Here is a 20963-nt window from a genome sequence, read left to right as displayed (position 1 = left end):
GTCAGCAAAGAGATAGAGAGGATTTTCAAGAGAGTCAGAAAGATCATTGATGAAGACCAGAAAAAGCACAGGGCCCAGAACACTGCCTTGGGGAACTCCAGCCTGAACAGGAAGAGGAGATGAGAGAAACCCATTCAGGGCCACACGTTGACTACGACTAGAGAGGAAGTCCGCCAGCCATGTGTGGAGATTTCCATGGATACCAAAGGAGTAGAGTTTGGTGAGCAGAGCGGGGTGCCAGATCATATCGAAGGCACGTGAAACTAGCAAAGTGATTGATCATTATGCACATCGGATTTTTATGTGAAAAAATAAAAAATATTTTTTCACATAAAACGGCTTTTTTGCGCGCAAAAAAAATATTTTGCTATTTTCGGAGAAAAAAAGAATTTCGCCCTTTTTCGGGAAAAATAAAATAAAATGCCCTTTTTGGTCGAAAATGTCTGGCAACGCTAAAAAAAATTGGGGACTTTTTCGAAATTTTAAACTGCGATCGATCTCAAAAACAAAACGTTGCGTCCACTTGCGTGCGTTGCGTCCCCAGCGTGTACAGCAGTGAGGCGGTGTACTACAGTGAGAGAGTGTACACAAAGTGTGAACAAGTCTCCTATCAAGATGAGTGCTGCTCTTCGTGACAAGTGGCTGAAGGAATTCAACTCTGGCGGCGATGGGGCCACCTTCAAGTACGTGTCGAGTGACACGGCTTTCTGTCGAGCTTGTGAAAAGACTTTCCGGGCGAAGCAGAAGTCTGAGCTGGCCCAACATGTCCGAGGAGACCGCCACAAGAGCAACTTGGCCTTGAAGAAGAAGAGGACGGTCACGCAAGCCACCATGGAGGACTTTGGTGGCGGAAAGAGGCACAAGTGCGACGTCGTGGCTCAGGAGCTGTGCCAGGCCATGCTGGCCGCTGGCATCCCATGGTCGAATTTGGAAAACCCTGTCCTCCGGTCGTTCCTGGAGAAGCACATCACTCTCCAGATCCCCGATGAAAGCTGGATTCGAAAGCACTACCTCGACAAGTGCTACGACGAGGCCTTGGCGGGGATCCGTGCCGACCTCGGACAGCAGCCCATCTGGCTGTCCGTCGACGAGACGACCGATTCGGCAGGTCGATATGTGGCCAACATCATCGCGGGACGCTTGTCCAAGGAGGGGTACTTTCGTCCCCACCTCGTCCAGTGCATGTTTCTGGAGAAGACCAACTCCGGGGAGATCGTGCGCGCAGTCAATGACACGCTGCGCTATCTTTGGCCTGATTTCAAGCCGGAGTGCCTCAAGGTCCTCGTCAGCGACGCCGCGGCCTATATGATCAAGGCCGGCCATGCCCTGAAGGAACTCTTCCCGGACTTGCTGCATGTGACTTGCGTTGCCCACGCGCTCCACCGTGTCTGCGAGACAGTCCGATAAATGTTCAAGGATGTCAACGACCTGATTGCCACGACGAAGAAGGTGTTCGTCAAAGCCCCGTCGCGTGTTGTCCTTTGGAAGGAGCAGCAGCCCAATCTTTCTCTCCCCCCGGAGCCCATTCTGACTCGGTGGGGGACGTGGATCGACGCCGCGGTGTTTTACGCCGAGCACTTCGAGGCCGTCAAGGACATTGTGGACCAGCTGAACGATGACGACGCGATGGCAATCCGGAGTGCCAAGGACCTGTTTGGAAAGGCAGACATCAAGCTCAGTTTGGTCTTCTTAAATGCCCACGTGTCGTTCATCCCGAAGATCCTTAAGCAGCTGGAGGAGGCCGGCATGGAGCTGGCCAAGGCCTTCCAGCTCCTTGATCAGGCCAATGAGGAGCTCGAAAAGATCCGAGGCTGCCGTAAGGAGATCCTGCTCACCAAGTTCAAGGCGGTGCTGCAGCGTAATCCCGACATTGGTGTGCTGAGGACAGTGGCTTTGATCCTGGATGGAGATCAGCACGGATCTGAGGTTGGTGTGCCGGCTGGAGTCAAGCTTGCCGACATCCCCCTCTTGAGGTACTGCCCCATCGTCAGCGTCGACGTGGAAAGGTCCTTCTCCGTCTACAGAAACGTCCTCACCGACCGCCGACACCGCCTCACCAAGGAGAACATTACCAAGATAATGATTTCAAACACCTACTTTAACCGTTCCTAAAAGGGTCTTGTCAATTTCTTCTAGTCCTCTACTTATCAAACAATGCGGTTGCAATAAAGGTACCTGAACGTCATTTTTTACCTGTTTACTAGCCCAGAGTGCTTAATGTTGTGCAGGAAAAAGCTTACCATTTTTTGTTCTTTTTTTGACTGATTTCTGAAAAACTTGGTAATAATAAAAAATGAATAAAACGGGGTAAAAAAATATTTCGGGATTTTTTCACATAAAAAAAAAAAAATTCCGCTTTTCAAAACATAAAAGGCCTATTTTCTTAACATAAAAATCCGTAGTCTATTGATCAAGTCTTTGAAGTCCAGCTTTCTAGCCAACTGACTTTCAATGGACAGCATGGCAAGACTGCAAAGCCTGGTTAATAATTTAATATTGAGAATTTTTACCTCATCTATCTATAATTCCAGTAATCTCTGTGTGTATGTGTGTGTGTTTGTCTGTGACCGCTGTTTCTCGACAACCACGGGTCCGATATACTTGAAACTTGCCAGGTATATTGCTGGGGACCCGAGGATGTGCCTTTTCAAGGTTTGAAATTAATCGGACAAGTGGTTCCCAAGGTATGGTCACCGTACTCGCAAGCCGTTCGCTTTGGCTTTGCGAATGGACCAAACCATTTCATGTAAATAGAGGGGGGGGGGGGGTTCTACCGTACTCGCAAGCCGTTCGCTTTGGCTTTGCGAATGGACCAAACCATTTCATGTAAATAGAGGGGGGGGGGGTTCTGTGGTCGTTACTGCCACGTGGTTTCAAAGTTTTTTTTTGTTGTTGTTGTTTGCACGCATGTTTTTTTGCACCCACGTACGGGCACGCCCTAGTTCATTTAATGAGCATTAAGCATCATTCTTACGCTCATTAAACGTTCATTAAACGATTACGAAAATAAAAACGAAAAACATTACGAAATTACGTTCACACCGTCACATCAAACACCACCGTGAACACAAACATCGTCACAATGAAAACATCGTCACAAGCGTTACGTTACGTAATTCAAACCGTGAACACATCGAATATTGGAGAGCCCATTGCCCAAACGATTTGTTTTCTCTGGTACGTGTTTCTGGGCGGGTACCGTTTCAGATAAACCGGTAAAATGCCTCCCAAACCAAACGGAAAGCTTCATGAACGAAAACGTCCAAGGAAGCTGTTGCAAGAAGGAAGGCTCGGCTGGACGAGAAGTCAAGGACTATCGGAAGCAGGAACAAGGACGTGACACAGCTGCGCACCAGTCTCGGAGGCAGTCCGAGGAATACAGATCTGGTGAACAAGGACGTGACACAGCTGCGCACCAGTTTCGGAGGCAGTCCAAGGAATACAGATCTGGTGAACAAGGACGTAACACAGCTGCACACCAGTCTCAGAGGCAGTCCGAGGAATACAGATCTGGTGAACAAGGACATAACACAGCTGCACACCAGTCTCGGAGGCAGTCCGAGGAATACAGATCTGGTGAACAAGGACGTGACACAGCTGCGCACCAGTCTCGGAGGCAGTCCGAGGAATACAGATCTGGTGAACAAGGACGTAACACAGCTGCACACCAGTCTCAGAGGCAGTCCGAGGAATACAGATCTGGTGAACAAGGACGTAACACAGCTGCACACCAGTCTCAGAGGCAGTCCGAGGAATACAGATCTGGTGAACAAGGACGTGACACAGCTGCACACCAGTCTCAGAGGCAGTCCGAGGAATACAGATCTGGTGAACAAGGACGTAACACAGCTGCACACCAGTCTCAGAGGCAGTCCGAGGAATACAGATCTGGTGAACAAGGACGTAACACAGCTGCACACCAGTCTCAGAGGCAGTCCGAGGAATACAGATCTGGTGAACAAGGACGTGACACAGCTGCACCCCAGTCTCGGAGGCAGTCCGAGGAATACAGATCTGGTGAACAAGGACGTAGCACAGCTGCACGCCAGTCTCAGAGGCAGTCCAAGAAATACAGATCTGGTGAACAAGGTCGTGACACAGCTGCACACCAGTCTCGGAGGCAGTCCGAGGAATACAGATCTGGTGAACAAGGTCGTGACACAGCTGCACACCAGTCTTGGAGGCAGTCCGAGGAATACAGATCTGGTGAACAAGGACGTAACACAGCTGCACACCAGTCTCAGAGGCAGTCCGAGGAATACAGATCTGGTGAACAAGGACGTAACACAGCTGCACACCAGTCTCAGAAGCAGTCCGAGGAATACAGATCTGGTGAACAAGGTCGTGACACAGCTGCACACCAGTCTCGGAGGCAGTCCGAGAAATACAGATCTGGTGAACAAGGTCGTGACACAGCTGCACACCAGTCTCGGAGGCAGTCCGAGAAATACAGATCTGGTGAACAAGGACGTAACACAGCTGCACACCAGTCTCAGAGGCAGTCCGAGGAATACAGATCTGGTGAACAAGGACGTAACACAGCTGCACCCCAGTCTCAGAGGCAGTCCGAGGATTACAGATCTGGTGAACAAGGACGTAGCACAGCTGCACGCCAGTCTCAGAGGCAGTCCAAGAAATACAGATCTGGTGAACAAGGTCGTGACACAGCTGCACACCAGTCTCGGAGGCAGTCCGAGGAATACAGATCTGGTGAACAAGGTCGTGACACAGCTGCACACCAGTCTTGTAGGCAGTCCGAGGAATACAGATCTGGTGAACAAGACGTAACACAGCTGCACACCAGTCTCAGAGGCAGTCCGAGGAATACAGATCTGGTGAACAAGGACGTAACACAGCTGCACACCAGTCTCAGAAGCAGTCCGAGGAATACAGATCTGGTGAACAAGGTCGTGACACAGCTGCACACCAGTCTCGGAGGCAGTCCGAGAAATACAGATCTGGTGAACAAGGTCGTGACACAGCTGCACACCAGTCTCGGAGGCAGTCCGAGAAATACAGATCTGGTGAACAAGGATGTGACACAGATGCACACCAGTCTCGGAGGCAGTCCGAGAAATACAGATCTGGTGAACAAGGACGTAACACAGCTGCACACCAGTCTCAGAAGCAGTCCGAGGAATACAGATCTGGTGAACAAGGACGTAACACAGCTGCACACCAGTCTCAGAAGCAGTCCGAGGAATACAGATCTGGTGAACAAGGTCGTGACACAGCTGCACACCAGTCTCGGAGGCAGTCCGAGAAATACAGATCTGGTGAACAAGGACGTAACACAGCTGCACACCAGTCTCAGAGGCAGTCCGAGGAATACAGATCTGGTGAACAAGGACGTAACACAGCTGCACACCAGTCTCAGAAGCAGTCCGAGGAATACAGATCTGGTGAACAAGGTCGTGACACAGCTGCACACCAGTCTCGGAGGCAGTCCGAGAAATACAGATCTGGTGAACAAGGTCGTGACACAGCTGCACACCAGTCTCGGAGGCAGTCCGAGAAATACAGATCTGGTGAACAAGGACGTAACACAGCTGCACACCAGTCTCAGAGGCAGTCCGAGGAATACAGATCTGGTGAACAAGGACGTAACACAGCTGCACCCCAGTCTCAGAGGCAGTCCGAGGATTACAGATCTGGTGAACAAGGACGTAGCACAGCTGCACGCCAGTCTCAGAGGCAGTCCAAGAAATACAGATCTGGTGAACAAGGTCGTGACACAGCTGCACACCAGTCTCGGAGGCAGTCCGAGGAATACAGATCTGGTGAACAAGGTCGTGACACAGCTGCACACCAGTCTTGTAGGCAGTCCGAGGAATACAGATCTGGTGAACAAGGACGTAACACAGCTGCACACCAGTCTCAGAGGCAGTCCGAGGAATACAGATCTGGTGAACAAGGACGTAACACAGCTGCACACCAGTCTCAGAAGCAGTCCGAGGAATACAGATCTGGTGAACAAGGTCGTGACACAGCTGCACACCAGTCTCGGAGGCAGTCCGAGAAATACAGATCTGGTGAACAAGGTCGTGACACAGCTGCACACCAGTCTCGGAGGCAGTCCGAGAAATACAGATCTGGTGAACAAGGACGTGACACAGATGCACACCAGTCTCGGAGGCAGTCCGAGAAATACAGATCTGGTGAACAAGGACGTGACACAGATGCACACCAGTCTCAGAGGCAGTCCGAGGAATACAGATCTGGTGAACAAGGACGTAACACAGCTGCACACCAGTCTCAGAAGCAGTCCGAGGAATACAGATCTGGTGAACAAGGACGTAACACAGCTGCACACCAGTCTCAGAAGCAGTCCGAGGAATACAGATCTGGTGAACAAGGTCGTGACACAGCTGCACCCCAGTCTCGGAGGCAGTCCGAGAAATATAGATCTGGTGAACAAGGTCGTGACACAGCTGCACACCAGTCTCGGAGGCAGTCCGAGGAATACAGATCTGGTGAACAAGGTCGTGACACAGCTGCACCCCAGTCTCGGAGGCAGTCCGAGAAATATAGATCTGGTGAACAAGGTCGTGACACAGCTGCACACCAGTCTCAGAAGCAGTCCGAGGAATACAGATCTGGTGAACAAGGTCGTGACACAGCTGCACCCCAGTCTCGGAGGCAGTCCGAGAAATATAGATCTGGTGAACAAGGTCGTGACACAGCTGCACCCCAGTCTCGGAGGCAGTCCGAGAAATATAGATCTGGTGAACAAGGACGTGACACAGCTGCACACCAGTCTCGGAGGCAGTCCGAGAAATACAGATCTGGTGAACAAGGACGTGACACAGATGCACACCAGCACAGTGATGTGGCTTTTATTGAAATTCTACAAATACTGTTTCGATTTTGATGATTTGCGTGTGATATGATTTAACGGATGTTTATATGAATCGTTTAAAATAAATAAAGCCTTCAATTTCTGATATTTTGCCTTTTCATTTGGGCCTCCCAATTGAAGCCCCGCCCCAAGGGCGGGTACCGTTGCTAGTAATTATAATGAGGTGTCAGGGGCGACCTTTTGACCTTTTGATATTTAGCGGGGAATCCCCGGGGATGGAGGCAGAAGTTTTCCGTGACAAATTTTTTTTCAGCAGTTTTTTTACCCAGCGGACTGTTAGGACTGAACTACAGTGAATTCTGTTATCACAGTTATCCGGGATAAGACACATCAGTGGATTTCTGAAGAAGTAACAGACATGTTTGCTGTGGAAATTGATACCACTCAAGACATCTCAACATAAGACCAGTGCTCTGTTGTTCTTAGATATGTTGATAGCACTGGCACTATCCAAGAAAGATTAGTGAGTGTGGTGAAATGTGAGGAATCTACTGGTGAAGCTTTTGTGCAACTTGTTTCTGAAGTCTTCTTAGGACTGAATCTTGACCTCAAGAACTGTGTTAGAAACTCAAATGATGGTGCAGCAAACATGCAGGGGCGCTACAAAGGCTTCAGTACTCTGCTATCAAAGGAAGCTCCAATGCAGATCCATGTTTGGTGCCACGCACATGTGTTAAATCTCGTTGTGACCGAAGCTACAAGTGTTGTGGTGACTAGCGCATCACTGTTCTCACTACTGCATGACATTGCAGTATTCTTTCGGGAATCTTATCAGCGAATGAACATATGGAGTCGACACTCCACTACTGTGAAGCGAATGGGAACTATCGGAGAAACTAGATGGTGGTCAAAGGATGCCACCTTGAAGAAGGTTTTTGGTTCATTCAACAACCCAACTGGAGCACTTTTCATGGAAGTTATCACCACTCTTAATGCCATACTAGTTGCTGACCAGATCCAAGCAGCTGTTAAGGCCAAGGTGAAGGGATACATTGCCAGTCTCCTGCAGTTTGAAACAATTCTGACTGCACAAGTATATCTGCAAGTATTCTCCCGCACTACAGCGCTCTCCAAGTATCTGCAAACTGTGCAACTGTATCTGCTGACTGTGCACCGGATGGTGGATGAATTGCTAGAGAATATGCAGATGCTACGGGATGACTTCCAAGCTTGTCATGATGCAGCTGCAAAGTTTGTTCAATGGGCTAATGACCAGCTGGATGAAATGGATGTAAATCTTGTTATGGAAGAGTCCCTTCCTATAAAACGGCAAAGACGGCACAAACGCATTGATGGCGAACTGTCCATAGATGAGGCTACATCAGCTTTTGACACAGTATAGAAATATCGCATTGAAGTGTACAACCGAATCGTGGACACGATTGTGAGCAGCATTGAGCAGCAGTTTGACAGATCAGCAACATCAACATTGTGTGCTGATCTCTCACTTCTTCACCCAAGGAACTTTGATCAAGTGCCATCGGGAGCTATGGAAGAGCTGCATAAGCATTTGCTGAGATTTGATGATGGTGTCACTGCGGAACAACTACGAAAAGAACTGCGAAGCCTTGGAGAACAATGGTCAACACTGAAACAATCAGTAGCAGATGCTTATACAGTGCAGGAGGCCAGTGAGTCTGAACAGGACAGGAAGACTCTGTCAAGTACATGTAAGTCATGTAAAGCCTGTCCTCTCTGCTGCTACAAGGTGCTCCTCAAGTTGAACCTCTTCACTGATGTCTCCAAGAGCATTGGGCTTGCCTACAAGCTGCTGCTAACGCTGCATGTGTCACAAGTGGCATGTGAACGGTCTTTCTCTGCTTTGAAGAGAATCAAAAGCCGTCTGCGAAGTACAATGACACAAGAACATCTTGAGGCGTTCATGTTGATGTCTGTGGAAAAATGGATCCTGGCCAAACTTGACACTAAGGATATCATTGCTGGTGTGGCTGCCAGAAGCAGCGAACTGTGCAGGCACCTAGTCTCTTAGACATGACATGTGCTCGTGTTACTGAGAATAAATTTAATTTTTCGTGGATTTTATTTAGTTTTTTTTTTCAAGCATTTTGTCTATTTTCTCAGATAAGCAACATATTAATGAATAATGGGCCGACCTAGGTGAAGGATGCCCGGGCCGATTTTAAGACCCAGTCCGCTACTGCCAGAGGGTGTCGTAAGGTCGGTAGGAGGTTTCAGAAATTCCTCAATACAATTATGATTTTGAAATGAGATCGACACTGACCTTGCTCCCGAATCCGGAAGTGAACAGATTACTACGGTTCTCTGGTTTGATAATATCTCAATACAATCGTGATTTAACATTATATTTTGACGTATTAATGTTATAGTATTAATTTGTGATTGGAACGATGAATTGTTTTTTGGAACGAAAATATAAGGATATTGAGTTTAAAGCAGAATGAGGAAATAACGTAAGGGTTTCATCCCAGACATTCACAGATTCCCCATTTGCAGTTTCGCCACTGACTGGATAAAGCAACATTCAGACTGGGTATGTTTTTTTCCCAAGTACTTCAGGAACCTGCAGTCAACGCCTGACGTTTGACTGAAAGTGGCACAGGAATGTGGAATTTATTGGTTCATCGTTTGCCATTGGCCATTTTTTTACCCAAGTCGTTCACGAACCAGATGTCCATGCCTGAAGTCAAAAAAAATGTATTACTTACATTATTTGCAAAGTGGTATCCCCACCCAGGTTATACTATCCTCTTCAACTAAAGTATCAAACAAGCCCGGCTATGCCGCTGTTAGACTTTCGGTCTTGTTTATTTGGTGTTTCCTTGTTAGCAATTGTGTATCCATTTCAGCATTCATATTTCCTTGGTTCCTAGCATAGTATTCCTCTTTTATTGGCTGGAAAAACTCTGTTCTGTGCAGTAGCGCTGGCCATAAAGTAGTTCCGAAGACTTGTTTTCAATTTGAGTTACATTTTTCCTATCACAGAGCAATCCTAGACATTATCTGTGTATTTAATGAACTTTACTATGAATTTAAACAGAGATTATTTTAAATGGTTCATGGAAATTAGGGAGGATGAAATATATTGATTTAAATAAGGGCACGGCCCCCCAAAAATGAATCGAAGCTAATTAATTTAATTTCTGACATCAGTACAGCAATATTTTACAATTCGCAAAATAAGTCACAAATTCAAAGACAAAATAAATAAAAAAATTTAAAATAATAAAAAGTAGGATATAAATGCAGACATGTCGATCATCAGGGAATTATTACATAGCAGGCCTATATACTGTTTTCCTGATAGGGGACATTTAACTACTGTAAATTTAAGACTTTAGGCATTTGTGAGGTTTTGTTTATTTCAATTGCATTGGCCCGGCATGAACCAGATTGGTGATTGCACCCTCAAGGTGAAACAGGTGAAGGTGGTAGATGGCAAACCCACCATGCTCATAAGCTGTGCTGATACCCTGTGGCTCAGAGAGACTGGGTGGGTAAAATTAAGGCTGGGAGAGGTGTTGTGGAGGATTAAACCAAATTAATCAACCACTGAAAACTTGGCATCATAGTGCATGTGTTTGCAAAAGAGGAAACGTAATATATAACTCGAAAATAGGCTTTGCTTAACAGTCATTAAAAAATGGTCAACAGCTGATGGTCTAATATAATGGATTCACAAATGTGAAAAAGCCCAATTAATATTTTTCACAAAATTATTTTACATTTTTCTCAAACTATAATTTAGGACTCGGTAACAGTAGCGACACACCGCAGTCATAGCCATTAGAAAGCATGGATGCCTAAAAAAACAAAATGGGAAGTAGGTGTGTGTGTGTGTGTGTGTGTGTGTGTGTGTGTGTGTATGTGTGTGTGTATATATGTGTGTATATGTGTATGTGTATGTGTGTGTGTGTGTGTGTGTATGTGTATGTTTATGTGTATGTGTATATGTGTGTGTGTGTGTGTGTGTGTGTGTGTATGTGTGTATATGTGTATGTGTATATATGTGTGTATATGTGTATGTGTATGTGTGTGTGTGTGTGTGTGTGTATGTGTATGTTTATGTTTATGTGTATATGTGTGTGTGTGTGTGTGTGTGTGTGTGTGTGTGTGTGTGTGTGTATGTGTGTATATATGTGTGTGTGTGTGTGTGTGTGTGTGTATGTGTGTATATATGTGTGTATATGTGTATGTGTATGTGTATGTGTGTGTGTGTGTGTGTATGTGTATGTGTATGTTTATGTGTATGTGTATATGTGTGTGTGTGTGTGTGTGTGTGTGTGTGTGTCTGTGTGTGTGTGTGTGTGTGTATATATTGTTGCGAATATGGAATTTGGCCTCCATATCCGCTTGTAAATATTCCCCTATTTCCCCAATACTCCCCAACTATCCCCAATCCCCCATTCCCTAGTCCCATTGTCTGTAAACAACACTCTGTAGAACCGACCTTTCCCCTTTTTCCCCCATTAAATGTCGTGCCCAGGTCCACCGCATCTCACGTAGACAACTATAGGACATCTTGCTAGTTATTCTTAGTCTATGTCAGTTAAGGACTCGTTTCCATTAATTCCGACTCTTCGTTGCACCAGAATGTGATTATATGGCACCAGTAGTGAGTTTAGGACCTTCCCATGCCTCCTCCCATCTTCTTCCCCAAACAACAACAACAACAACAACTACAACTACAACTACAACAACAATTACAACAACAACGACGCTGCGCGGGGGAGTGTGCGTCATCACACCGGCTCGGTTAGCCGCCATTGACAATGCGCTCCGGACCATGCGCTCCACGGGGTTACCACGAAGGGGCTCCTTGTCAGCTCCTCGTCAAGGGCGGAGCCGGTAACCCCCCCCCGCACGCACCCAATGAGAAGCGACGTGCCGATTCCATCTGGGGCGGAGCTAACGAGCCGAGGGCGTGTCACTCCCCGCCGGATATACGCAGCGATTTACCGGATGTGAGGTCAGATGCGCCCCCAGCTTGAGACGACAAGACGCCACCTCGAGCGCTGTGAGACCTCCCGCATCTCTGGACCGGACCGAGTCGATTCTGTCCCTGAGCCCAGGTGCACCTGGAGCCATCGATCCTGCCTTTCCTAGCCATCAATCCCCGTGTGAGTCAGCCTTTTGTCCCGTTTATCTGTCGTCTGTTGGGGTTAATATAAGATTGTGTCTAAGTGCCTATCTTCCTTTGCTGTCCCTCTTGTAGTTGTAATCTAACCTTCCGAACGAATATAATCTCCTCCGGAGGTCTTGAGAACCGTATCCCTGGTGTGTCATTTTAATCCCAGCCGTGTGTCTTTTCCTTCATTGACCTAGCGTAGCGCGATTAGTCAATGTTCGGGTATAATCGGGTAACTTGTGCAGACGTGGTCATACCAAACCGCTCGGTAAATAACATCTAAGCCACGTCTGTAACAATTGGTGTCGAGGAGTGGAATTCGAACCCGGGACTAAATTTATTAGGCCCAAATTTGTAACAATTAGAATCGATTCGGAGCGCGTTTCCCGCGCGAAATTATAACGGCGAAATTTGATTTTGTTATACGAAAATAAAAACCCGAATTTTGAAAGTCGCGCTATGGCGGATCAAGACAGCTGGGGTCCGGTAGGGGAGAGTGAGGCAGGGTCGGTCCAGGACCAAATTGAGGGACGGGAGGAGAGCGAAGCAGTGAGGGCGGCAGGGTCGCAAAATAGCGTTGTCATGCACGAGGTGGCCACGGCGTCCACGCCCGCGACCGTAGTGGCGCCACCGGTGGATTTGAACTTGTTTTTAATACAAATGAAGGCCCTTATCGCCCAGAATTGTGAGCAAATGAGGGCTGATAGAAAGCGATTGGGTGAGCGATTGGGTGAGCGATTGGAGGGCCAAATAGGGGTAATGAGGGACGAAGCGAGGGCTCAGAGTGAGCAATTGGGGGTAATGGGAAACCAAATGGGGGTAATGAGGGACGAAGCGAGGGGTACCGGTGAGAAGTTAGACAATAATTTTGAGGGGTTAGACAACGGGATAAAAGAGGTGAGAAATGGGTTAATGGGGGTAGAAAACAGAATGGCCGCTCAAGAGAATCAGATAGAGGGAGTGAAACATGGGTTAACGGGGGTAGAAAACAGAATGGCCGCTCAAGAGAATCAGATAGAGGGAGTGAAACATGGGTTAACGGGGGTAGAAAACAGAATGGCCGCTCAAGAGAATCAAATGGAAGGGATGCAAAAAGGGTTAGAGGGGTTAGAAAACACCATGGAAGGCAAATTGAGGGACATGAGGGACCAAGCGGAAAGGGAAGTTAACCAAATGGGGCAGCAGATAGAGGGGGTCAGAATGGGGGTAGAAACCAAACTGGATGCTCACAGGGAGGAAATGGAGCAGATGAGGGTGGCATCTGGGCAGGAGATGCAAGTGATGGGAGAGGAGATCAGGAGAGGAGTGAGTGAGGAGGTCGGAGGAGTGCGCGAGGAGGTGAGGCACTGTAAGGAGCACATGGAGAAGGAGGTGAGAAAGGGGACTGTAAAGTTACAAGGGGGCATAGAGGACCTGACGCAGGAGGTGGAGCAGCTGACGGTGGGACAAACGGAGTTAGTGGAGCAGGTTCAAAGGAACACTGCGGTATTAGGAGGTTTAAAAGCGACACAAAACGACATAAAAAACGACTTGATAGCGACAAAGAGGGAATGTCAGATGGTACGTGAGGGACTGACAACGAGGTTGGACGAGGTGATAGAGGTAATGGAGACGAAGGACCGGCAGGTGAGGACGCACATGGAAACGGTCAAGGTAGCCTTGGAGGATGAGCTTGAGGAGACGTACCGGGGAATAAAAGAGGTGAAGCACAAATGAGAAGAAGTGGAAGAAGGGATGAGTGAAATTAAGAAGCGACGGAGAGGGGATAAGAAAGAGATAAAAGAGGAGATAAAAGAATTGGTCCAAAGTCTGTGTTTGGATCGTGATGATGTGCTCATTAACCGGATGAGGGATTCGCAGGTGATGGAGGAGAAGCGAAGAGGAAGAGGACCCGGTGTAAGTGGTGACCAATATGGTCGTGCGTATGATGCGCCAGGGGATTTAATAAGCTTGGGGGTCGAGATAGACCCGGGTGTTCGTGAGAGGCCGTTGGTGAAGTGTGCGACAGGTCTGGTGTGCGAAAAAGGAGGTGTGCGAGAAAGTCCGACTCTGGGGTGTGTGAGGAAAAAGTGCGTGCCAAGGAGTGAGGGTGCTGGCGAGAGTGAGTCGGTCGTAGCGCGTGTGCGAGGGAGCACATGGAAGCGTGGTGTGGTGAGTGTTACAGAGGGTGTGACGGGAGAGTGTGCGCGAGAAAGGTGTGTGACGGACAGGTGCATGAGGAAAGAGTGCGCTGTCAGAAGTAAGGAAGAGTGTCCACCTGTGGTGAGTGTTACAGAGGGTGTAACGGGAGAGTGTGCGCGAGAAAGGTGTGTGACGGACAGGTGCATGAGGAAAGAGTGCGCTGTCAGAAGTAAGGAAGAGTGTCCACCTGTGGTGAGTGTTACAGAGGGTGTAACTGGAGAGTGTGCGCGAGAAAGGTGTGTGACGGACAGGTGCATGAGGAAAGAGTGCGCTGTCAAGAGTAAGGGTGAGTGCGCTGTCAAGAATGGAGGTGAGAGTAGTGAGAGTGACAAGGAGAGTGAGTTGGTTGTGACAGGTGAGCGAGGATGTACACCTGGGATGGAAGGATGCACACCTGGAATGGTAGAGCGTGAGTGGGAATGCACGCTGGAGTTGGTGGTGAGGCACGTGGTTGGGTGTGCGAATGAGGGCACACCTGTGATTGTCACAGAGGAGGTGACCGAGGAGGGGGCGCGAAGCGGTGTATTGGTGAGGTGTGCGAGCGACGAATGTGTGCCAAAGTGTTCGGTGGTCAGGTGTGTGACCAAGGCTGTGAGTGGAATGGGTGTACCTGGGTGTGTAAGGAAAGGTACGAGGAGCATGGGCACGGCTGGATGTGTGAGCAAAGAACGGGCTGCGGGGTGTAAGCGTCCAGGTGAAGCATCGACGTTAGACGGGGTAGAGTTTAGAACGACTTATAGCCGAATCGGGCCCTCGGTGCGTGCTGGGCCTCGCTTTGAACGGCCGCGTCCGTGCTCCACTAGGCGGAGCGGGCAGCCCGATAGGAAGGGTCGTTATGGCGACCACGTTTTGTTGAGACGTGCCGGCAGGTCGAGATCGGGACATTGGATGGCTCCACGCCGAGGTGATGCGTGGGATCTCGGCCCGGGTAAGCCCCCGTCCCTGCACCGAGTGCCGGACGCCTCCAGCCGCTGGCACAAAACAACCAGCATCCATTGCTTGGCTTTACGAAGCCGGGCTTTGGACAGGGATTGGCGCACCGAGAGGTATTAGTGAGTCGACTGGGTGATGAGGTTAGTGTTTTGGACCCAAAATTAGAGAAAAACAAAATTTGATGATTGGCAAGGGATTGGCAGTAGTGATTGGCAGATGATGGGCAGTGATTGGCAAATTTTTAATTTGTTGAAATTTGATGTGCAAAATTGGTAGTGAGAGACCCCCGATGTGGTGGGATGGCAAATCCACCATCCCTCACAGGTGGGGGCAAAGGAGCAATAGCTTATGGGGTGTATGGCAGTGAAAACTAGCCCGGGTGGGTTAGGATATTGTAGGGATCTAGCGAAGATGACATTAGGTGACGTTAAGGTTAGTTAGTGACTGATACCTGTAGTGGGGACGCAGGTAGATTAGTGTGGATAATAATGACGTGGGAGCGCAATAGTTTAACGGGACGACTGGGAAGCGCAAGTTTCAGAAGGGAGTAGTTAGCTGAGATGATGCCGTGTGTGTGAGGATGGAACAGGTGTGATTGCACAGGTGTGCAACTGGACAGGTGTGATTGCACAGGTGTGCAACTGGACAGGTGTGTGGAGCAGTGTGTGAGTAATGAGTGTTGTGGATCAGCGCGAATGCGCTTGGGGAGAGAAGGGTGCAGGTGGCACCAGGTGTGAGAGCACAGGTGTGCAGGTACAGGTGTGTGGAGAGAGTTGGAGTAAGTGGTACGGAGTGGTGTGCATGGTGCGAAGGTGTGGATGGGGGAAGAGTGGACCCCTTTCACGAGTACCCGGGGCGGGTAGTGTAAGTGTTGGTAGAGGGTATAGGTAAATTGTGGTTGGATATTGGCATCTGTGGTGCGGTTGCAGAATGGTGTTGTGAATGGGTGCATTAGTGTTGTGGAAATGGCTGGGCGTGTAGCCTGTTAGTGTGTGTAGTTGGTTGGGCACTCCACCACTGTGAGGATGTCGGCCAGGTGAGGCCGCAGGTGGGCTCTGGGAGCCGGTAGTTGTGAGTGGGTGCCTGAGGATCCCGGGTGTGGATCGGGCAGCCCAGTGCCAGAGAGGGCACCGAGTGGGGAGAGCGTCAGAGGGCCTTCCCCAGGTAGTTAGGTTAGGGTAAGGAGCAGGTAAGCTCGGAGGCAACTGCAGTGGTGGAGGTGTGCAGGTGGGTAGACCCGCTGGGAGAGGTACACGCCACAGCCCAGAAATTGTGCGAGGGCACCGGGAGATGAATCGGGGGAGTGAGACCCCAAATTGGAAAGCACCACAGTTTGGCCAATGGGAATTGGTTTTTAGAACCCATAGTGTAAGAGGGCCAATGGTTTGGCCGGAGAAAGACCCCGGGTAGTGTAAAGTTGTTAAAGTCATTTAGGAAATAGTTAGGATTGATGAACCTGTCGCACCATACGCAGCCACTTACCTGTGGTGATGATGATGACTCCACACCTGTGTTTTCTTTGTTCTGTGTGCAGAAATGAGAATTGCTGTGAGGATTTGTGAGACGCATCACGACGTGGATGAGACATTGGGGTGATTCCATCTCTCCCTCCCTAGGAGGGACTGATGATGAATTGGTAATGGCAAATTTTGATGTGCAGTTGGAGATGGCAAATTTTGATGAGAGTTGCAAATGGCAAATTTGATTGGTTAGGAGGGAGAGAAGACGAATTTGGTATATGGGAGGAACGGGGAAGACAGTAGGGATGTTTGTTGATTTGTAAAGTAGATGTTTATGGGTAGTGTTGTGTTTTGTGGCTACAGTAAGGGGTAAGGGAGGGGCCATGTAGGTTACCTGGTGGGGGGGGGGGCGTACGGTAGGAACGTACCTGTCTCACCTGGTTCCCATGTGCCCCCAGTGTGCATTACCTTACATTGCGTGCGCTTTTGCGCCCTTACCACCTTACTCGCTTGTCTTCTTCTTTTGTCTCCCACCTCCGAGGATCTGGCTTTGGGGTAGAGAGAGAGGAGAGAGAGGTGCTGGCTTCGCAGTTGTGGGCCTGCACTTTCGCTGCTTGCTGCTTGGATCGATACACCATATGGACCGCAATGTTTGTGGCCACCCACAATGGACCGCAGTTCTTTTGCGGCCAAGCACCACCCATGGATGGACCTATGGGTCAACGTGGCACCTATGCCATACAAGGTGAACCACTAACAGTTGGCCCCCTGATGGCCACAATAAAGAAATGGACGCGGTTGGCGCCTTTCTTTATTTTTCTAAGGAAGTAAGAACACCAAGTGCACCACACGAAGGCAAGACCAGCGGCAGAACATCGGCCGGCTGCGACACCACCGGTGATTTATAGACACTTTATTGGTGCACCGGATGGTGCTGACTGTACATGATGGGGTGGTGCTTTTGATGCTTGGAAGGGGTGCTCTGCACATTATTAAAGGCCGTAGGCCACAGAGCACTTGTGGGTTGGTGTATCGATGCTGGCATGCGTGCTCTCTCTATGCATAACATCTGCATGTGTTCCTCCAAAAACAGGTCCTGGATCGTAGTGTAAATATCAGCGTAGTCTTGTGTAAATAATGCTCCCTACCGGCTGTATGTTTAGTTTGAGGATTCTTTCCGGATTCGGTTATCCTGTGGGTGTGTTTCTGTGAGGAGAAGGGTGCAACGTCGCAGGGGGACATATTTACTCATTTGTTAATATCTGTAAAACTGTCGCACTCAGGGTAGAGTTAATAGTAGAGGGAACTACATTGCGTGCCACACTAAAGTAGGTAAAAATTTATCGGGTCGGGACGCCCCGAGGGTAGAGAAGGGTGCAATGTTGCGAATATGGAATTTGGCCTCCATATCCGCTTGTAAATATTCCCCTATTTCCCCAATACTCCCCAACTATCCCCAATCCCCCATTCCCTAGTCCCATTGTCTGTAAACAACACTCTGTAGAACCGACCTTCCCCTTTTTCCCCCATTAAATGTCGTGCCCAGGTCCACCGCATCTCACGTAGACAACTATAGGACATCTTGCTAGTTATTCTTAGTCTATGTCAGTTAAGGACTCGTTTCCATTAATTCCGACTCTTCGTTGCACCAGAATGTGATTATATGGCACCAGTAGTGAGTTTAGGACCTTCCCATGCCTCCTCCCATCTTCTTCCCCAAACAACAACAACAACAACAACTACAACTACAACAACAATTACAACAACAACGACGCTGCGCGGGGGAGTGTGCGTCATCACACCGGCTCGGTTAGCCGCCATTGACAATGCGCTCCGGACCATGCGCTCCACGGGGTTACCACGAAGGGGCTCCTTGTCAGCTCCTCGTCAAGGGCGGAGCCGGTAACCCCCCCGCACGCACCCAATGAGAAGCGACGTGCCAATTCCATCTGGGGCGGAGCTAACGAGCCGAGGGCGTGTCACTCCCCGCCGGATATACGCAGCGATTTACCGGATGTGAGGTCAGATGCGTCCCCAGCTTGAGACGACAAGACGCCACCTCGAGCGCTGTGAGACCTCCCGCATCTCTGGACCGGACCGAGTCGATTCTGTCCCTGAGCCCAGGTGCACCTGGAGCCATCGATCCTGCCTTTCCTAGCCATCAATCCCCGTGTGAGTCAGCCTTTTGTCCCGTTTATCTGTCGTCTGTTGGGGTTAATATAAGATTGTGTCTAAGTGCCTATCTTCCTTTGCTGTCCCTCTTGTAGTTGTAATCTAACCTTCCGAACGAATATAATCTCCTCCGGAGGTCTTGAGAACCGTATCCCTGGTGTGTCATTTTAATCCCAGCCGTGTGTCTTTTCCTTCATTGACCTAGCGTAGCGCGATTAGTCAACGTTCGGGTATAATCGGGTAACTTGTGCAGACGTGGTCATACCAAACCGCTCGGTAAATAACATCTAAGCCACGTCTGTAACAATATATATAAATACAGGGGGCTGGAAAAGTAGGTATACAATCATGAAAAACAAAATGTGCGCACAAAACGTATTTTATTGATTATATACAAGCATATCAATAATAACATATCAATAATAAACATATCAATAATAAACATATTAATCCCTAAATTACATATTACAAATAATTACATTTACCTAAATTACAAATTACAAATAATTACATTAACGTAATACTGGTATAATCCTTACTGTATACCTACTTTTGCAGCCCCCTGTATATATATATATACATACATACATACATATATATGTGTGTATAAGGGGTGTTGCAGAATAAATGATACTTTTTTCCCCCAAAGATGAAATGAAGTTTCAATCGAATGAAAATCCAACCAAAGGCTTTATTTTATTCAAAAATTAAAAACTCACATTTAATACGCGTCAATATGTCCAACATTAGCTTCAGAAACCATTCGAAGTTATTCCAATGATAGTTGGAGCAACGGGAATGAAAAATAAGAACCTCACAGAGATCTTAAAGATCATCCTTGGGAATATAACTACATTCAAACTACAGTTAGAAGCTCTCTGGGGTTCCATGACAATCCTGAAAAGAGCCCTCGGAACAAAACTTTAAGAACAAGAAACTTCACTTCATGTTTCTATACATATACAGTTACATCTCGCCCACAGGGCACAGCAGCTAGTGCACTGGTAACCTGGAGGGCATCACGGCAGAAAATAAACTAGAACTGCACTTGGCAGAGCGCACCCCCCCCCCCCCCCCCCGCCAGGCTGAACAGTTTATGATTTGTATCCCACTGATAGGCCAGATCTGGATTCGGACCTGAAACAAAATCTGATCGGCCTGTTCTTGTCACCCAACCGACTCATCCACCAAGTTTTGTCATAACTCGTCCACAACTTTTTTTAATATCCTGCTATGTATCGTTTTTGGCCCTATCTCCCAATGGTGAAGAATCACTTAAAATTTTTACTAGCTGGATCCGAATCTTCACGAAAATCTAATCATTTGGTCCTTGTCACATAGATTACCTCTCCACCAAATTTCGTCCGAATCTGTCCACAACTTTCCTGAGACGTCAAGCCCACAGATAGATAGACAGACAGACAGACAAACAAACAGCCAGACAGAGGGTCCAGCTTGGATTTGAATCGTAATCCCATTCCAACCTGTCATCCCGATGTTTCCCAGGCAGGGCGACTCAATAAATGTGTGAGCAATCCCTCGGATAGACGTTAGACACACTAATTCTGCCGGAATTGGTCGGTGGTCGTTAAAGGTCCCACAATATTCCAGGTAAGCGAGCTATCGCCGGCACCCCCGGCCACCACATGAAAGGGGCACCGAATCATCGGCACAGCTGCACCTTGTCGCCCGAACCTCCGCTCATCTGATTAACAGTCCACATTCTATACTCCACTGATCTTTGTCTGAGTTAATTTGCATCTCTGCCTCACATGAGAACCCATTATCTTAGTTAAGATTACAACGTCAAACTCTGTAATCTAACACTACGAATTTACGTAAATGTATTTAACTTCACTTACAATTTTTGTCGCGCCCGTCACATTGCAAACTCGATGCCAGCTCCGTTCCACGTACTCTGAATCGCAACATGCCCTGCCCAATGATGATATCTCACCAAGTACTTTGATAATGTATGTTCCTGCAAATGTTAAGAGTTTAATAAGAACTTAATGGTATTTACAGTCTTCGAAAGAGGTTGCCACCCTACTCCTCAATGAGGTGTCAAACCCAACAAACTTGAGAATTCTGAAAAAGGACAAACATATTTTGGTACAAACTTAGTGTTAAACAAACATTACGAACAGCAGTTCCAATACACCTTTGTTTAATCATCATTATTATACATGACAGACAGACAGACACATCATTATACATGACATCATCATTTCATCGGCCGCCGACACGAACG

This window comes from Myxine glutinosa, chromosome 9, assembly GCF_964187855.1.
Source record: "Myxine glutinosa chromosome 9, kmMyxGlut1.1, whole genome shotgun sequence".
Taxonomy (NCBI): Eukaryota; Metazoa; Chordata; class Myxini; order Myxiniformes; family Myxinidae; genus Myxine; species Myxine glutinosa.
Note: the sequence above shows the minus strand (reverse complement) of the source record.